The following is a 15842-nucleotide window of genomic DNA, read 5'->3' as shown; positions in this document are numbered from 1 at the left end:
TATGGTTAGCGTAACACCTGACACCCACCTTATAGATGTACCCAAGCGAAGTTAGACATCTGCCGCGTTGGCACAAGAAGGGTGTGTGACTTCTCTTGGACGGAAGAGAACCCAAACTCAGCTCTACCATAAACTAGTTGTGGGATCTTGGGGGAGTCACTTACCCTGATTCTTAGCTTCTTCATCTGTCAAAAGGGAGACACCAGTGAAGAGGACAGAATGGCTGAGTGAGCTCGCTTTATGACTTCTGGCTGGTTCTGACTCGCTTCTTCTGACAGATACCATGGCTCTGCTCAGTGGCTTATTTCTGTCCCTCTCCAACAACCAATGCTGATGTGATGTGGACATTCTTGGTAACCTGTAGACAGCAAGTGCTCACTGGGCGTGAATTCATCCCCCTCTCCTTGCCCACATTCTCAGCCAAGCAGCTAGTGCTGCATGTTCATCAGATGCCCCTTGTTCTCCCCCTACCCTTCATTGCCAGGGATAAAATGAAGGGACAAAGCAGGAAGCACTCATGATGACAACATGCTTATGAGGATAGCAAGGCCCGAATGGACCCTGTGAATAAGTAGAAGAGCAGAAGTTTCTGATCAGTTGCCTCCTCCTACTCCCTATCCTTACAACCCTAAGAATCCATCTACTTCCCTATTTGTGGGCTCAGTATCCTCCCCAAACCCACCCTCAGATCCTTCATTAAACTACAGTGTGGGTGAGTGAGAACTCTCCTTGTTCCATGTACATTTCCACACGGATCAGAATCTCCAGTTAAAATGGATTGTTCTCTGAGTCCAAAATCTTAGGCATGAAGCTGTGGGAGAATATCCTCCATTTCAAAAGCCCTTTCTGGAGTTCTGGAAATAAGGCCATGTAATTACATGCCTACAGGGGTGAGCCAACACCACAAGGCCTTCTTGAACCGCAAAAGGGCCAACTATTTTCCCAGTGGAGATTGCCCAGGTCATGATCTGCAGGAAAGGAATCTTATTAGGTCCCCATCAGTTTGAACAAGAGGGGGCAGCAGAGAGCAGTTGACCAGAGCCCCAGGAGCAGAGTAAGTGTGGTTGGATAAAATGGCATGAGACAAGTGCACTGGGAAGACCCAGAGGGATCGGGTAGAGAGGGAGGTGGGAGGGGGGATCGGGATGGGGAACACATGTAAATCCATGGCTGATTCATGTCAATGCATGACAAAAACCACTACAATATTGTAAAGTAATTAGCCTCCAACTAATAAAAATAAATGAAAAAGAAAAAGAAAAAAAAATGCTGCCTTGGAGAGAGATTTGTGAGGAGGCAGGTTGGAAATGGGAGTGAGGTTGATGTCAAGAGAACAAACAGTACAGGGAAGGAGGGGGAATAGGTCTAGGCTTCAAGAGACACCATTGTGGCTGGAACTAGAGAATAATGAAGGTATCTGAATCTACAAAGAAAGTCTCTGGAGTGAAAGTGAAAGTCGCTCAGCCATGTCCAACTCTGTGACCCCGTGGACTGTGTCCATGGAATTCTCCAGGCCAGAATACTGGAGTAGGTAGCCTTTCCCTTCTCCAGGGGCCCTTCCCAACTCAGGGATTGAACCCAGGTGCCCCACATTGCGGGCCGATTTCTTTACCAGCTGAGTCACAAGGGAAGTCCAAGAATACTGGAGTGGGTAGCCTATCCCTTCCCTGGCAGATCTTCCCAACTCAGGAATCAAACCAGGGTCTCCTGCATTGCAGGCGCATTTTATACCAACTGAGCGATCAGAGAAGCCCAAAAGAAAGTCTCTAGGGAGGAAGCAAAACATTCTTTGAGAGATTAGAGCAGCCCATTGAGAAATATGATGAACTCTAAAAGCCTTCTCTGGAGAAAAGTCAACATGGATTCTATAGTCAAACTCAAGAACTGTTAAGCTTCCTAAACAAACCCATGCATGGACTGCAGGTCCAAAATGAATATAGGTGCTCTGAGACAGTAAAAGCAACGCCATCTGGTCACTTGGGTTCTTCATCCTCTTGGATGTGTAAGTCTGGGCTGCCCACTCAGTCAGGAAGGGGCCCAGGCCTGTCTTCATAGGTACTCGCATTTCTATTAGTTCTAAACAATCCCAAAGCAGCCTTGGACTCGAGTTTATTAAGGATCATATATAAGATTTGAGTGTTTCTTCGCTACTCTCTACCTCTATCCACTAGCTAACATGTTGAAACATTCCTAAGTGCCAAAGACTTTGTGTTTCTTACCTAAATACAGCCTCAAATCAATGAACTCTTCTCATCTTCACTTTACAGATGACAAGACTGAAGTTAAATCACTCACCCAGGTTCACACAGCCCACCAGTCCTAGAGCTGGGATGGGCATTCATCTAGCACACTCTGAGCCTGAAGTCTGGGTCATTAACCATGCTGCTCACAGTTTATAATAGCCAGGACATGGAAGCAACCTAGATGCCTATCAGCAGACGAATGGATAAGGAAGCTGTGGTACATATATATATATATATATATGGAATATTACTCAGCCATTAAAAAGAATTCATTTGAATCAGTTCTAATGAGATGGATGAAACTGAGCCCATTATACAGAGTGAAGTAAGCCAGAAAGATAAAGACCAAAAGTATACTAACACATATATGTGGAATTTAAAAAGATGGTAATGATAACCCTATATGCAAAACAGAAAAGAAGACACAGATGCACAGAACAGACTTTTAGACTCTGTGGGAGAAGGGGAGGGTGGCATGTTCAGAGAGAACAGCATTGAAACAAGTATACTATCAAGGGTGAAACAGATCACCAGCCCAGGTTGGATGCATGAGATGGGTGCTCAAGGGCTGGTGCACTGGGAAGACCCAGAGGGGTGGGATGGAGAGGGAGGTGGGAGGGGGGATCGGGATGGGGAACACATGTAAATCCATGGCTGATTCATGGCAATGTGTGGCAAAAACCACTACAATATTGTAAAGTAATTAGCCTCCAACGAATAAAAATAAATGGAAAAAAAAAAAAAAAAAAAAAAACACATGCTGCTGACCAGACCCAGCTCAGGCTTCAGAGTTTTTAGAACATTTCAACATTCTTCTAGGGAGGAACCTTGTTCAGAAGGTCGGTTTTGAGTCTTTGTTTTTCTGATAGATAGTGAAGATCCCAGTCTCTGGGATCCTTGTCCAATATGTGGTTAAGCAGGTGAGACACCCACCCAGGGAGGGTGGGGGGAAATGGGAGGCCCTGTGATGCTCACTTTCTCAACACCCCCAGTTATTGTGCTGCTTCAAACATTGGACATCCTCCCATAACTGCACAGCTTTGCCGAGGCAAAAACATTCCTGCTCCAGAAATGCATACAGCCTGTGGAATTTTGTAGATAGAAGTTGTTTATTAATAATTCTTTTTTACTGTTATGTTCTCTTAGATTTTACTTGATAAAATATATCTGTTGAAAGAGGGAATATGTTTTAGGGGAAAAAAAAAGAGTGTCCAACTGCACTGGCTGCTTCCTCCCCACTTGAGGATGGAGGTTTGGCTCGCTCCCCTGATTATGAGAAAGGTAGTGGTGAGACACAGGTTCCATGCCTGCTGGGATAGTTGGCCTGTAAAAAAAAAAAATCAGTTCCCTTAAACAGTTTTTTAAAAAACATCACGTTTGTTAACTTACTATGTGAACAACCGCATGGAACATAAAATAGATATGATCACAAAGAGCGGGCATTTTAGAGAATAATGAAGTCAGTGCATCATATAAATAACAGATTCCTGTGGGTTAATTTAACTTATCTTTATAGCAAAATCACAACTACCTTCCAAACTGTTCAATCTGCAGTCATCTTAGATGTATGGAGCTTTTCACCAGCTTTATAAATAAATTGGATCAAAGCCTCCTATGAGAAAATGAAAAATAATTTAAAATGATGTTTTTCTCACACACACCCCACCCCCACAATGGCATGGCATTATGGCTGATAGCTATGAAAATATTCAATGTACTGAGTTTTGCTCCATTTCCCATATTAAAACATGTTTGGAAAAGATGTTTATTTACTTCTTCCAGCTACCTGGATTAATGAGAGTGTCCAGCCAACCACTCTCTGCTGTTTTAGCTCTGTTATTCTTTTTCCAGAAGGAAAAGACATTTAAATAATTAGCATGATTTCTCCACATGCTTCTGAAGGGTATGGTGGGCTCACAGGGACACACTCTGTTCTGGCATGCAATATGCAATACAGGTAAAGCATTTATCTGTAGAAGGAGGTTTCTTCTGGCTAAACAGCACAGTCCTCAAGAGGAGGTGGAAGACAAGCGAGAGAAATGGAAGAGAAGAGGAAGAGAAGAGGGGAAGAGATGATGATGAGGGATGCAGGAGAAAATTCTTGAGAGTGGAGGAAAGCTCTGGTATTGAACTTTTAATGGACTGAGTTGAAATGCAAAAGCAAATGAGTCATTAATTACCCACAAGAGATGAAGTTTTCAACCAGAAGATGCTGAGTCATCTTAAAGGGGTAAGGTTTAGTAATTTGCTCCTCAGTGGAAATGCAGACTCACAAGCAGGTTGACCTCTGTCACAGAGACATAAAGAAAGTTACAATTCTGCACAAATGAGTTACATGAAATCGTAAATCTGCTTGGAAGGTCTTACTCCCACAAAATTTCCAAGTGGTATCAAAATGCTTGCATGACCTTTGGGAGGTTCTCCTTAATCTATAGCTGAACTCTAGGGAATCCTTGTTTCACAATACATTATCAGCTACAACATGAAAGGAAGTGTTCCATGGTCAAATACTGGCAGGAAAAGCCGAGTTAAATAAAATAAACAGAGACTTGTAATGGCAAGGCTTCTTCAAGTGTTTAGTGCTAATTGGCATTGTACACACCTCCCATGGAGGGATATAGCACATTATCATTTCCCATTCTTGTCAGTGAGTGTGTTGTTCACAAATGCCTGTTAATATTTCATTGATCTAACATTCCCTTGAGGAAGTTTGGGAACTATGGCTTAATCATCTAAGGTGCTTCCTCAGGTAACTACAGAGAAGGAAATGGCAACCCACTCCAGTGTTCTTGCCTAGAGAATCCCAGGGACGGGGGAGCCTGGTGGGCTGCCGTCTGCGGGGTCACACAGAGTCGGACACAACTGAAGCAACTTAGCAGCAGCAGCAGCAGCAGGTAACTAGGCCTAGGATACAGAAAAGATGGGAGCCCCTAAAGGATGGATAAAGGAATGCCAAACACAGACTTGCCTTTCTTCTTAAGTTTGTCCTGGACTGGTCATGGTAGGAACCTACTTCTTAGTTTCTCTGAAGGTGGTGGACCAACCTCTGGGCTGCACATAAATAAAATCTCCTTAGCTGGTCTAGCTATAAACACAGATTATGTTGGCTGTAGTCCAATACTTCTAGAACGAATTCAGAGAGCTAACAGCTCTCCAAACTACCAGGAGACTCCAGCCTGATGGCTAAAGACTGAAGCCTGAGTTTGTCATAGCTTGGAGGCATTTCACCAATAATTGATGATTGTTGGGACTGGGGGAAAGGGTAAAAACAGCCAGTGAAAACACTAGAAAGGATTCATCAGTTCTGCAGTAAAGGGACTTGGTTGTTGGTATATTTTATTTTTACCATAAGAATGATGGCCAGGTTCAAGAATTTCAAGAGTTCTAGGTGTTGGCTGAGAGATCAAAAGAAGAGTCTTGCCATTTCACATTTCCATGATCTTAAATCACCCACATATTATTTGGAAACTGACATTTACTCCAAAGCCCTTTGATTGTGCCTTTCCATGAATGTAGAACGTCATGCTTTCCTGGAGCAACTAAGTTTCTGCCAAAATGCCGAAAGATGGGAAGTTTGGTAATGGGAGTGTTAGGTGAGTGAAATGTAATCTTTCTGTCTTACTTCTGAAGTTCTCTGATGGTTCCCATGTAATTGTCTTTGACATTTAATTGAAAGCACCATGTTTTTTTTACTAAGCAACCCATTTGAGCCCTTGATGGTCACTTAAGACCTACTTCACTGCCATCTGGCACTCTTCCAAAGCCAAGATGTTGTAGTAAATGCAAGGTTCAGCTCCGTCTGCTGCAGTCGTGTATTGATCTTGTGGTTCTTGAGGGAAATGGTATCTTATTCAGATTTTCAAGTTCTATCTTATAATGAAGGTCCTTTGGCTTCCCATGGTTTCATAGCTGTGAAGTCAATTATGACTTAAGTAGCACTGACAATATACTATATTTGTGAAAGGAAAATTGAAAAATTATTACCTGATGGATGAGAAATGGTTTTGACATTTACAAACAGAAAATGCTTCTCCATATCTCTTCTAAATGATGTCTGATGTTGACATTAGCACTTATGTAGTTCATCCAGTTGTAGAAACCATTGTGTGCTAATTCTTAATAGCATAAAACCTATTACAATGGGGAATAATAGTCCTTCAAAAGGCTTCGTTCCAGCCTCCTTCTTCTAGGCCCATCATATCAACTCCATAATAACTAATTTATTTTGCTGTAATTCTGATTCAGCCAAGGCATAATGCTGTGGAGGAAGACATAATGAGGCGCCTCAAATAAAGGCTGAAGTGGATGGGGCAACAAACAGGTCTTAGTCAAAAGGTTTGTATTCACTCCAGAAAGGTTTCATGGGCAAGATTTGAGATTGAAAGGCATAAGCTTTTAAAAGATTTTTGTAATGAGGGCCAACTTTTCTCTTAATTATCCAAAAGCAATTTTGATAAAGAGGTCAACAAAGTGTAGGGCTTAGATTTGGGGTAATCTTAACAGAAAATTCTAGTCTGCATATCCGTGATGAGACCAGAGGAGAATTTCATCATACCTCAGTACTCCTTTTCCCCACAGTGGTTGGCATTGGAAGGCTGAAAACAAAAGGGTTCAACATTTCTATAGGTGGAAATGAGTGGATATGTAAGTTACCGACCAGGGTTCTTGGACTCCTTAATAAATAGAAATTGACTAGAAGCCAGACAAATTCAGGAAAGGTTTTATTGATGCCCCTACTGTAATAGGAGGGAGCAAGAACAGGTTCCTTTGCTTCCTCACTCACCAAGGTGGGGCAACCTTGTTCCCATTTTATGGGGTGAGCGTAGGGGTGTCTAGGGACCAGGCCAGAGGGGTGGCTTAGGTGGTTTGCCCACCTCTTTGGTGGTATTGTGTGCAGGGGGCATGTGGTATCCTGTTTTTTCTCCCAGCTCTTCAAAAGTGAAAATTAAGCTTTTCGGTCTCTTTGTATCTTTTTGTCCAGAATTTGCCCCAACTGCACAGGCATACAGTTATTTTTAGTTTCTTTGTATTTTGGTGCTTGAGGAGACATTTGTCCAGGTGCAAGCATTGCAGCACTGCAGCAAAAGGTCCCAGGTCCCAGCCTGTCTGACTTAGGAGCTATCTGTCCATGGAAGAGACCTGGGCAGCAGGATTATACCCATGAGGTCAATCAGAAGAGAGGGGTGGTCCCTGCCCACTGAGCTTGCCAGAGCACATCCACACCAGGAAAAGGCAGCAGCAGCTCCAGAGAGAAAGACACCTGGGGGTTGTCGCCAAGGTGCCATTTTTTGCTCTGGGTACTAGATGGACAAGGGTCGCCTTGCCAAGCTGAGCATTTAGGTGACAGGAGTAGTACATGCAAAGGAAAGGAACTGTGAAAAAGCATGTTGTGGAAGTACTAAAAGAAGTTTGGGGAGGCAAAGCGTATGGACCAAATAGGTCCCATCAGCAGCCTGGCACCATAGTTTAAAGAGCTTCCTATGCCATACAGAGTTTGCATGTGATTTTGGAGAAAGATACTGCTAGGGCAGAGGACAGTGTATTCATGGGGAAAGGTTGCCAGGATGTCCCTCTTCCTCTTCTCTCCCTGGGATCCCAATTCACCAATACAGATTAGCTCAAACACCAGCACTGCACAATGTCTCTGAGACTCTCTGACCAACTGCACCACTACACACACACACACACACATCTATGCACACGCCACAGAGAATACTGCCTCCTCAACGCTCCCATTTCACCACTTAATTGCTTTCATCCTGGCACCTGGCAGGATTTAGTGAATGAACTTATATATTATGTCTGCTTCTGATCAAGAGCAGAAAATGCGGGATGGTTTGGTGTTTTTTTTTTCTTATTTTTTTCTTTTTGGTTGGTTTGTTTAAGCACCATCATTCCAGAGACTGGATGCACACACTTCTCTTTGAATGTGGTTTCCTCAAGTTGAATTTTTTTCTAAAAAAATATTTATTTATTTTAATTGCAGGCTAATTACTTTACAATATTGTGGTGGTTTTTGCCATACATTGACTTGAATCAGCCATGGATACTAGAACCCTGTCCCGAACCCCTCTTCCTCCTCCCTCCCCATCTCATCCCTCTGGGTTGTCCCAGTGCACTGGCTTTGAGTGCCCTGTTTCATGCATCGAACTTGGACTGTGCATTGAACTTGGACTGTGAAATGCATCCATTTCACATACGGTAATAAATATGTTTCAATACTACTCTCTTAAATCATCCCACTCTCACCTTCTCCTGCAGAGTCCAAAAGTCTGTTCTTTACATCTGTGCCTCTTCTGCTGTCTCGCACATAGGGTCATTGTTACCATATTTCTAAATTCCATATATATGTGTTAATATACTTTATTGGAGTTTTTCTTTATGACTTACTTCATTCTGTATGATAGGCTCCAGTTTCATCCACCTCTTTAGAATTGACTCAAATGCATTCTTTTTTATAGCTGAGTAATATTCCATTGTGTATATGTACCACAGCTTTCTTATCCATTCATCTGCCGGTGGACATCTAGGTTGCTTCCATGTCCTGGCTATCGTAAACAGTGCTGCAACGAACATTGGGGTACACGTGTCTCTTTCAATTCTGGTTTCCTCAGTGTGTATGCCCAGCAGTGGGACTGCTGGGTCATATGGCGGTTCTATTTTTAAGGAATCTCCGCACTGTTCTCCATAGTGGTTTTACTAGTTTGCATTCCCACCAAGAGTGTAAGAGGGTTCCCTTCTCTCCACACCCTCTCCAGCATTTATTGTTTGTAGACTTTTTGATAGCAGTCATTCTGACTGGCGTGAGATGGTACCTCACTCTGGTTTTGACTTGCATTTCTCTGATAAGGAGTGATGTTGAGCATCTTTTCATGTGTTTGTTAGCCATCTGGATGTCTTCTTTGGAGAAATGTCTGTTTAGTTCTTTGGCCCTTTTTTTGATTGAGTCATTTATTTTTCTGGCATTGAGCCGTTTATTTTTCTGGTATTGAGCTGCATGAGGTGCTTGTATATTTTGGAGATTAATTCCTTGCCAGTTGTTTTGCTTGCTGTTATTTTCTCCCATTCTGAAGGCTGCCTTTTCACCTTGCTTATAGTTTCCATCATTGTGCAAAAGCTTTTAAGTTTAATTAGGTCCCACCTGTTTATTTTTGCTGTTCTTTCTGTTACTCTGGGAGGTGGGTCATAGAGGATCTTGCTATGATTTATGTCAGAGAGTGTTCTGCCTATGTTTTCCTCCAAGAGCTTTATAGTTGTTGGTCTTGCATTTAGACCTTTAATCCATTTTGAGTTTATTTTTGTGTATGGTGTTAGAAAGTGTTCTAGTTTCATTCTTCTACAGGTGGTTGACCAGTTTTCTCAGCACCACTTGTTAAAGAGATTTTCTTTTCCCCATTGTATATTTTTGCCTCCTTTGTCAAAGATAAGGCATCCGTGGGTGCGCCAATTCATCTCTGGGCTTTCTATTTTGTTCCATTGATCTACATTTATGTCTTTGTGCCAGTATCATACTGTCTTGATGACTGTGGCTTTGTAGTATAGTCTGAAGTCAGACAGGTTGATTTCTCCAGTTCCATTCTTCTTTCTCAAGATTGCTTTGGCTGTTCTAGGTTTTTTGTGTTTTCATACAAATTGTGAAATTATTTGTTCTAGTTCTGTAAAAAATACCATCGGTAGCTTGATAGGGATTGCATTGAATCTATAGATTGCTTTGGGTGGTATACTCATTTTCACTATATTGCTTCTTGGCCTTTTGGCTAAGATCAAGTGTAGTATCTGTCTTCAGGCTGACTTCTGTTTGACCCAGCAGGAAAAAAACTTCTTCTTTGAGCCCCTGTCTCTGGCGGGAATCCTCTGAAGGATAGCCTGAGGCAAGGATCTGGTGTCTCCTGATGGACAGGTAGGGTATGGGAGGGAAGGCAGGAAGTCACAGGGTTGGGATCTCAGGGCAGGCCCACCAAGGAGGGTGGCTCAATTACCTGCCATGGGGCACTCCTGAGAGCTGGCCGTTCCCTGGCAGAGATGTGGGCAGGGGGTGGTGAGGGACATAAAATCCATGCATTTTTGGATCTCTGGGTGTGCATTCACAGAGGTGGATGGAAGGGGAACATAAAATGGGTGGGACAAGGCTATTGTCTGCTGAAGCTCTCTCTGCAGGTGCCACAGAAAATGTTTTATCCATCTCTGTACCTGGTGTGGTGCATAGTAGGAATTCAATATATGTTCGTTGGATGGAAGAAATTGCTGTTCTATTTTCCACAGACAACACAGCAAGCTGAGTCTGATTCTACTCCTGTAAAGGGGTGGTGTTAAGATTTTCCTCCTTACCACTTTCAGAGACTATCAGACACACTGCTTCCCACCATTGATTTCTATTCAGCTGAGATTTGTGCAAAGCCAACGAAGGAGGAGCTATGTTTATTATTTGTTTGCAACACATTCCAGTGAATGCTTTGGTATTCAAAATCCACTGTACTTTTGCCTCATTTATTTCTAAAAGAGAAGTCAGGAGATAGTCTTTGCCCTTTAAGTAATGGACATGGGAAGTCAACAAAAATACATTTAAAAGCACATGCATTCACTTTTCATTTGTCCGAGTTCAAAATTAGATGTTTCTCCTCCATTATCTCATAAAAGCGTGTGATTTATGAAAGAAACTGAAGCGAGTGTCATTAAAACTGATTACCCTAAGTGAATAGTGATGTATTTGTGGCTATGCAATGTGATTATGATGTTAGTGAGAGTAATCTAATGATCAGTGGGATAATGTGATTTTGTGGTGTTGATAAAAGACTAAAAGCAGAAGCCCTTGGTGAAATCGCACCTCTGATCTGAAACAAGCCCCAAATGATGAGCAAAACAACATTTGTTTTGACTCCACCCATGGACCTAGTGCCCAGGAAGACAGTGCCCTCAGACTGCCCCAGCTGTTGAGAATCCAGTCTCCTGCAGACCTTGGAAACTGGGGGAGAGAAGGGAGCACACAGCAGGAAGGGGAAAGAATTTTCTCTGAGAGAGGCCCTCTCCACAGATGCTCCCAGTCCCTCCAGGAGCCACCACCTGCTCCTTCTTTGGCGCCTGGCACCCTCCATCCCTCTGCAATCCCTTTGCTCTGGGTCTCCCCGCATCAATGGTCCTCCTCCTCCTCCTTGTGCATCATCACTTTCTCACTCAGCCGTGGATCCTCCACCTCTCAGCATTTCTCAGCTTTGAAAATGACACCGTCTTCCCTCCCTCCTTACATCCCCCGCCGAACGGGTAGGGCATGCACCCTGACCTTGTTCCCTCTCCTGCCTTTCTGCTCCCTGCCTCCTAACTCCTCTGAATATGGATCTGATCCTCCTATTGTACTGGCCTGAACTGATATGATGCAAATTATTAAATTTGCAAATTATTAAATGTTTCTTGTTTCTCCATCATATCTAAGCTCTCAGAGCATTTGATGACTTCTTGAAATTCTCTCTGCATATGCATCCCCAATATTTCCCTCTCCTGGCCTCTGCTTACTCTCTAACAACCCCCTTCTCCACCTCCTGCTGCCTACATGTGGGCAGATTGAAGACTTTGGCCTCACCTTTCCTCTTGTCTCCCTTAGAGATGCCTTTTTTCTCCCACAACTTAGATGACCACCACTCTGCAGCTGCCTCTGAAATCTAGGACTCCAACCAATCACATTGCTCCTGGCTTCCATTCCCATCGGCACACAGATATAATTCCCCTCTTTGCTCTTTGCCCTCTGCCCCTGTGGCATGGTTCACTGCAGTGCAAAGCATTTTTCCATGAGATCCAAAGTGAGAGGAGCTAGATAAAACCAGGCTCAACATTTAGCTCTGCCACACACTTCCTGTCAGATCTGGACAATTTTCCCATATAGTCTGAACTCCCATTTACAGAACCAAAAATAATAACTCATTCTTACCTTGCATGGTTGTTGTCAAAGTTAAAAGCATTCATGGTCATCACCTGGCCCATAATTTTTATTTCTTATGTTTTAGCTGTTATTATTAATATACCCAGTAAATGTTTTATTCCCTGGCTTTATTCCCTGGTGGCTCAGTGTTAAAGAAACCACCTGCCAATGCAGGGGACGTGGGTTCGATCCCTAGGTCAGGAAGATCCCCTGGAGGAGGAAATGGCAACCCACTCCAGTATTCTTGCCTGGAGAATCCCATGGACAGAGGAGCCTGGTGGGCTACAGTCCATGGGGTCACAAAGAATTGGACACGACTGAGCAACTAATCAACAACAATAACAACAAAATGTTTATTGAATGAAGGGGATGCTTCAGGTACTGTTGCAGGAAGGTGAGATGGGGACAGGAGATTTGAAGACTTCTCACATCCTACAATATCAAGCGCAGGCACCTCCTCCACAGGGACCAATGCAGCACAATGAAGATGACCAACCTTCACAAAATATTACTTTTTTAAAAATGTTTTTTACTACAGAAAGCATCCAGTTTAATCCCAATACTGTATATAAACTACTGTATACAAACCCCAGAGGGACCCTGAATTTGCTGTCTTTGAGGTTATTCCAGTTTTTGTTGATTACTTAAATAGAAAACAGTTACCTCAGTGAAAACTGCACAGACAAAATGTGCTCTTAGAGAAGGAAATCATTATTTTATTCTCCTGAAATTAAAGCACACTCTTCTCCCCAACTCAGCCAGGTTACCTTCTGGGAGATAACAGACTTTTTCTCCTAAGTGACTTTCTCACACAAATCAAGCAGTCAGCTTCCAAAAGGATTTTCCGCCAGTGGGAGAGGGAATCAGTACTCTGATTAGCAATTTGTCTTTGCTTCATTGACAGTTCTGGTTTGTTGTTACCTAAGCTCATTTTTTAAACAAATCTTTTCTTTGCGACAGTTTTATATTTACAGAGAAGTTGCAGAGTTCCTGTACACCCATCATCCAGTTCTCCCTAATGTTAGCATCTTACATAACAATGGTACATTTGTCAAAGCTATGAAATTAATGTTAATAAATTAGTATTCATTAAACTACAAATTTTATTCAGATCTCCCCAGTTTTTCCACTAGTGTCTCTTTTTTATTCTAGGATCCAATTCAGGATACAATTTTGCATCCAGTCACTATGTCATTTTAATAAATATTCCCTTGATATTGCATAAAGTCAGATAATTACTCTCAAAAGGTTCTGTGCCCCAGAACAGTATAAAAAACTTGGGAGAGTCAATGTAGGGTGGAGAAAACGGATGAAAATGGAATTTAGGCCCATCATCCAAATAAGCAAAATTAGTTGGAAAAAATTTTTCTCAGATAGTGCCAAAGTGAAAGGTTAAACATTTGGTTTCTTCCTTCTCCTCCCAGCCCAAAATTTTCTCTAGTTTTGCCTCCCCTGGGAGGTTGAGCTCTGGTTATGTTGCAGGGAGGAAGCCAATTCTAGCTCCATGTTGGAAATGTTTCTTTGACTTGCTTTTCATTGCTTTTGTTATTATAATCATACAGAATGGTTTGACTCAGGGAATCATGCCCTTCGGCCTGACTGGTAGACTAAAGTTCCTTTGTTCAGAACCCTACCCACCTGTGGATGGCAGGAAGGAAGAAGTTAACAACACATCCCCTGCCTGAAGCTTGCCTTTCTAGGAGATATTTGCAAGATTAATAGCCTTTTTTCTTTGCTTCCTCTGATCCGTCCCTGATCTATAAGAGAACCTGGCATCCAGACCCCAATAAAATGGTTATTTTGAGGCACTAGCCTGCCGTCTTCTCAGTCTCCTGGCTCCCCAATTAAAGTCTCTTCCTTCCCTCAACATCTTGTCTCTCAGATTCATTGGTCTATCATGTGGAGAGCAGAGCAAGCTTGGACTTGGTAACAGTTGCACTTCTACGGTTCAGTTTTGACTGTTAAGCAGTTACCTGATTCACCTTCAAATTGGGAGAAACAAAGAGCCGTGTTCATCTTTTCTGGAAATTCAGCTGTGTGACCTTGAGCAAGTCCATTTAGCCTTTCTTGGCCTCAGTCCCCCAGCTGCACAAGCTGAGGTTTGTCCGTGGTTGACAAGGGCTGGTCTGTGGATCTGTCATATCAGAATCAGCTGGACAGTTTGTTGCAGTGCTGATTTGCAGACCCTGCCCAACTTATGAATATCTGGGCAGTTGGACCTGAGGCTCTGTATTTTCACACACACACACACAGTTACCACGGGTGATACGGGTGCACAGCAGGCTCCGGGGCACATGGGGTTAAACAAGCTGCATGCTTGCATGGGTTTGTTAGGTAGGTAGAGCAGGAAAAAGGAGTCCAAAATGGTGGTGGCTAAAAGACGAAGAAAGTGAAAAGCCTGCGAAAATGGAACAAAAGAAAATCCACGGACTGGAGTGAGAACTTCAGCTAAAACAAACACGCCCCTTCTTGGCCAGCCCAATTTGCATAGGGCAGGCTCAAAGAAGGGAGGAGACAAACATATAAGAAGAGGAAGCCAAGACGGATTGAGGCCTCCCCTTTGGGGTCGGCCTGCCCACATGCCTCAAGGGTGTACTATCCTTTGCTTGCCAAATAGAACTGAGCTGTAACAGAGCTGTAACACTGGTCTGCCATTTCAAATCTTTGCTGTGGCAAGACAGAACTGAGGAAATTACACACTCCCCTGACATATCTGGCGCCACGACTCGGATTTAACCTGGCTGAAACAACCTCAGCTCAGGCCCAGCAAGGTGGAAACCAAGCACAGCAGAAGCCCAACTTGGTGAAAGCTCATGTGGTGGAAGCTGAACACAAAGGAAACCCAGTGCAGTGGAAGTGACAAGAAACCCAGCATGCTGGAAACTGGGGCAGCAAAAACAAACTTGGCAGAAAGCTCATGTGGCTCAATCTCAGATTCCAGAAGACCTCCAGTTAAGGTAGGAAGTCCTCACCCCTATGGCAGGAAGGACATATTGCTAACAAAATCTGAATTCCTTTACAGTCTCTCATTTCTTATTTCCTTGAACCCCCTGTGAACAGGCGAGTGGCATGCAATTGAGTGACTCTAGCAGGGGCTACTCCCCATTGCATCCTCAAGGCTCCACTATCTGCTGTGCCCTAGTAGCTATTGCCCAAGTGCATGAGGGTCCTTCTGTCCTTAACCTCCTTTGTGCCAAGGATCAGGCCAATGAAAATTGTGGGTGCAGGTCAGGCATTTAGCAGTTTTTCTGGCAAGTTATGAAAGGGGTTCCTCTGCTTTTTCCTCCCGTCCTTCAGCTCCTCTCTCCACTGTTTGATTGGGCAGGTCATCGTCTTTCAATTTCTGAAAATTGTGTTTGAAACCGTTTACCTAACATTGGGACTCAAACCCATGTGGCAGGAACTTTGTGCTATGCTTAGTCACTCAGTTGTGTCCAACCAGAACTTGAGCCTAGCCAAAGCCCATGGTGCCTGGTTTCAGGACCTAATGAAGCTCAGGTTCTTGATGTCTCATTGTAAAAAGAATTCAGTGAGACACAGTGATAGGTAAGAGGTAGACTTGTTCGGATTCAGAAAGAAGCACAGTCCACAGAGTGTGTGCCATCATAGAGGGTGTATGTGGTGGCCATGAAATGTGTGGTTAGTTTTTGTGAGCTGGGTGAATTCATATGCTAATGAGTGGGAGGATC

The 15842-nt window shown here is 43.3% G+C and overlaps 1 pseudogene; it reads left to right on the top strand.

The window, feature by feature from the left end:
• The first annotated feature begins 9980 nt into the window (after window positions 1–9980).
• LOC136154996 (U2 spliceosomal RNA) lies at window positions 9981–10079 on the top strand (annotated as a pseudogene).
• Window positions 10080–15842: the final 5763 nt, after the last annotated feature.

This window comes from Muntiacus reevesi, chromosome X, assembly GCF_963930625.1.
Source record: "Muntiacus reevesi chromosome X, mMunRee1.1, whole genome shotgun sequence".
NCBI lineage: Eukaryota > Metazoa > Chordata > Mammalia > Artiodactyla > Cervidae > Muntiacus > Muntiacus reevesi.
The sequence above is the reverse complement of the archived record's forward strand: the minus strand, read 5'-3'. Positions and strand labels throughout refer to the sequence as shown.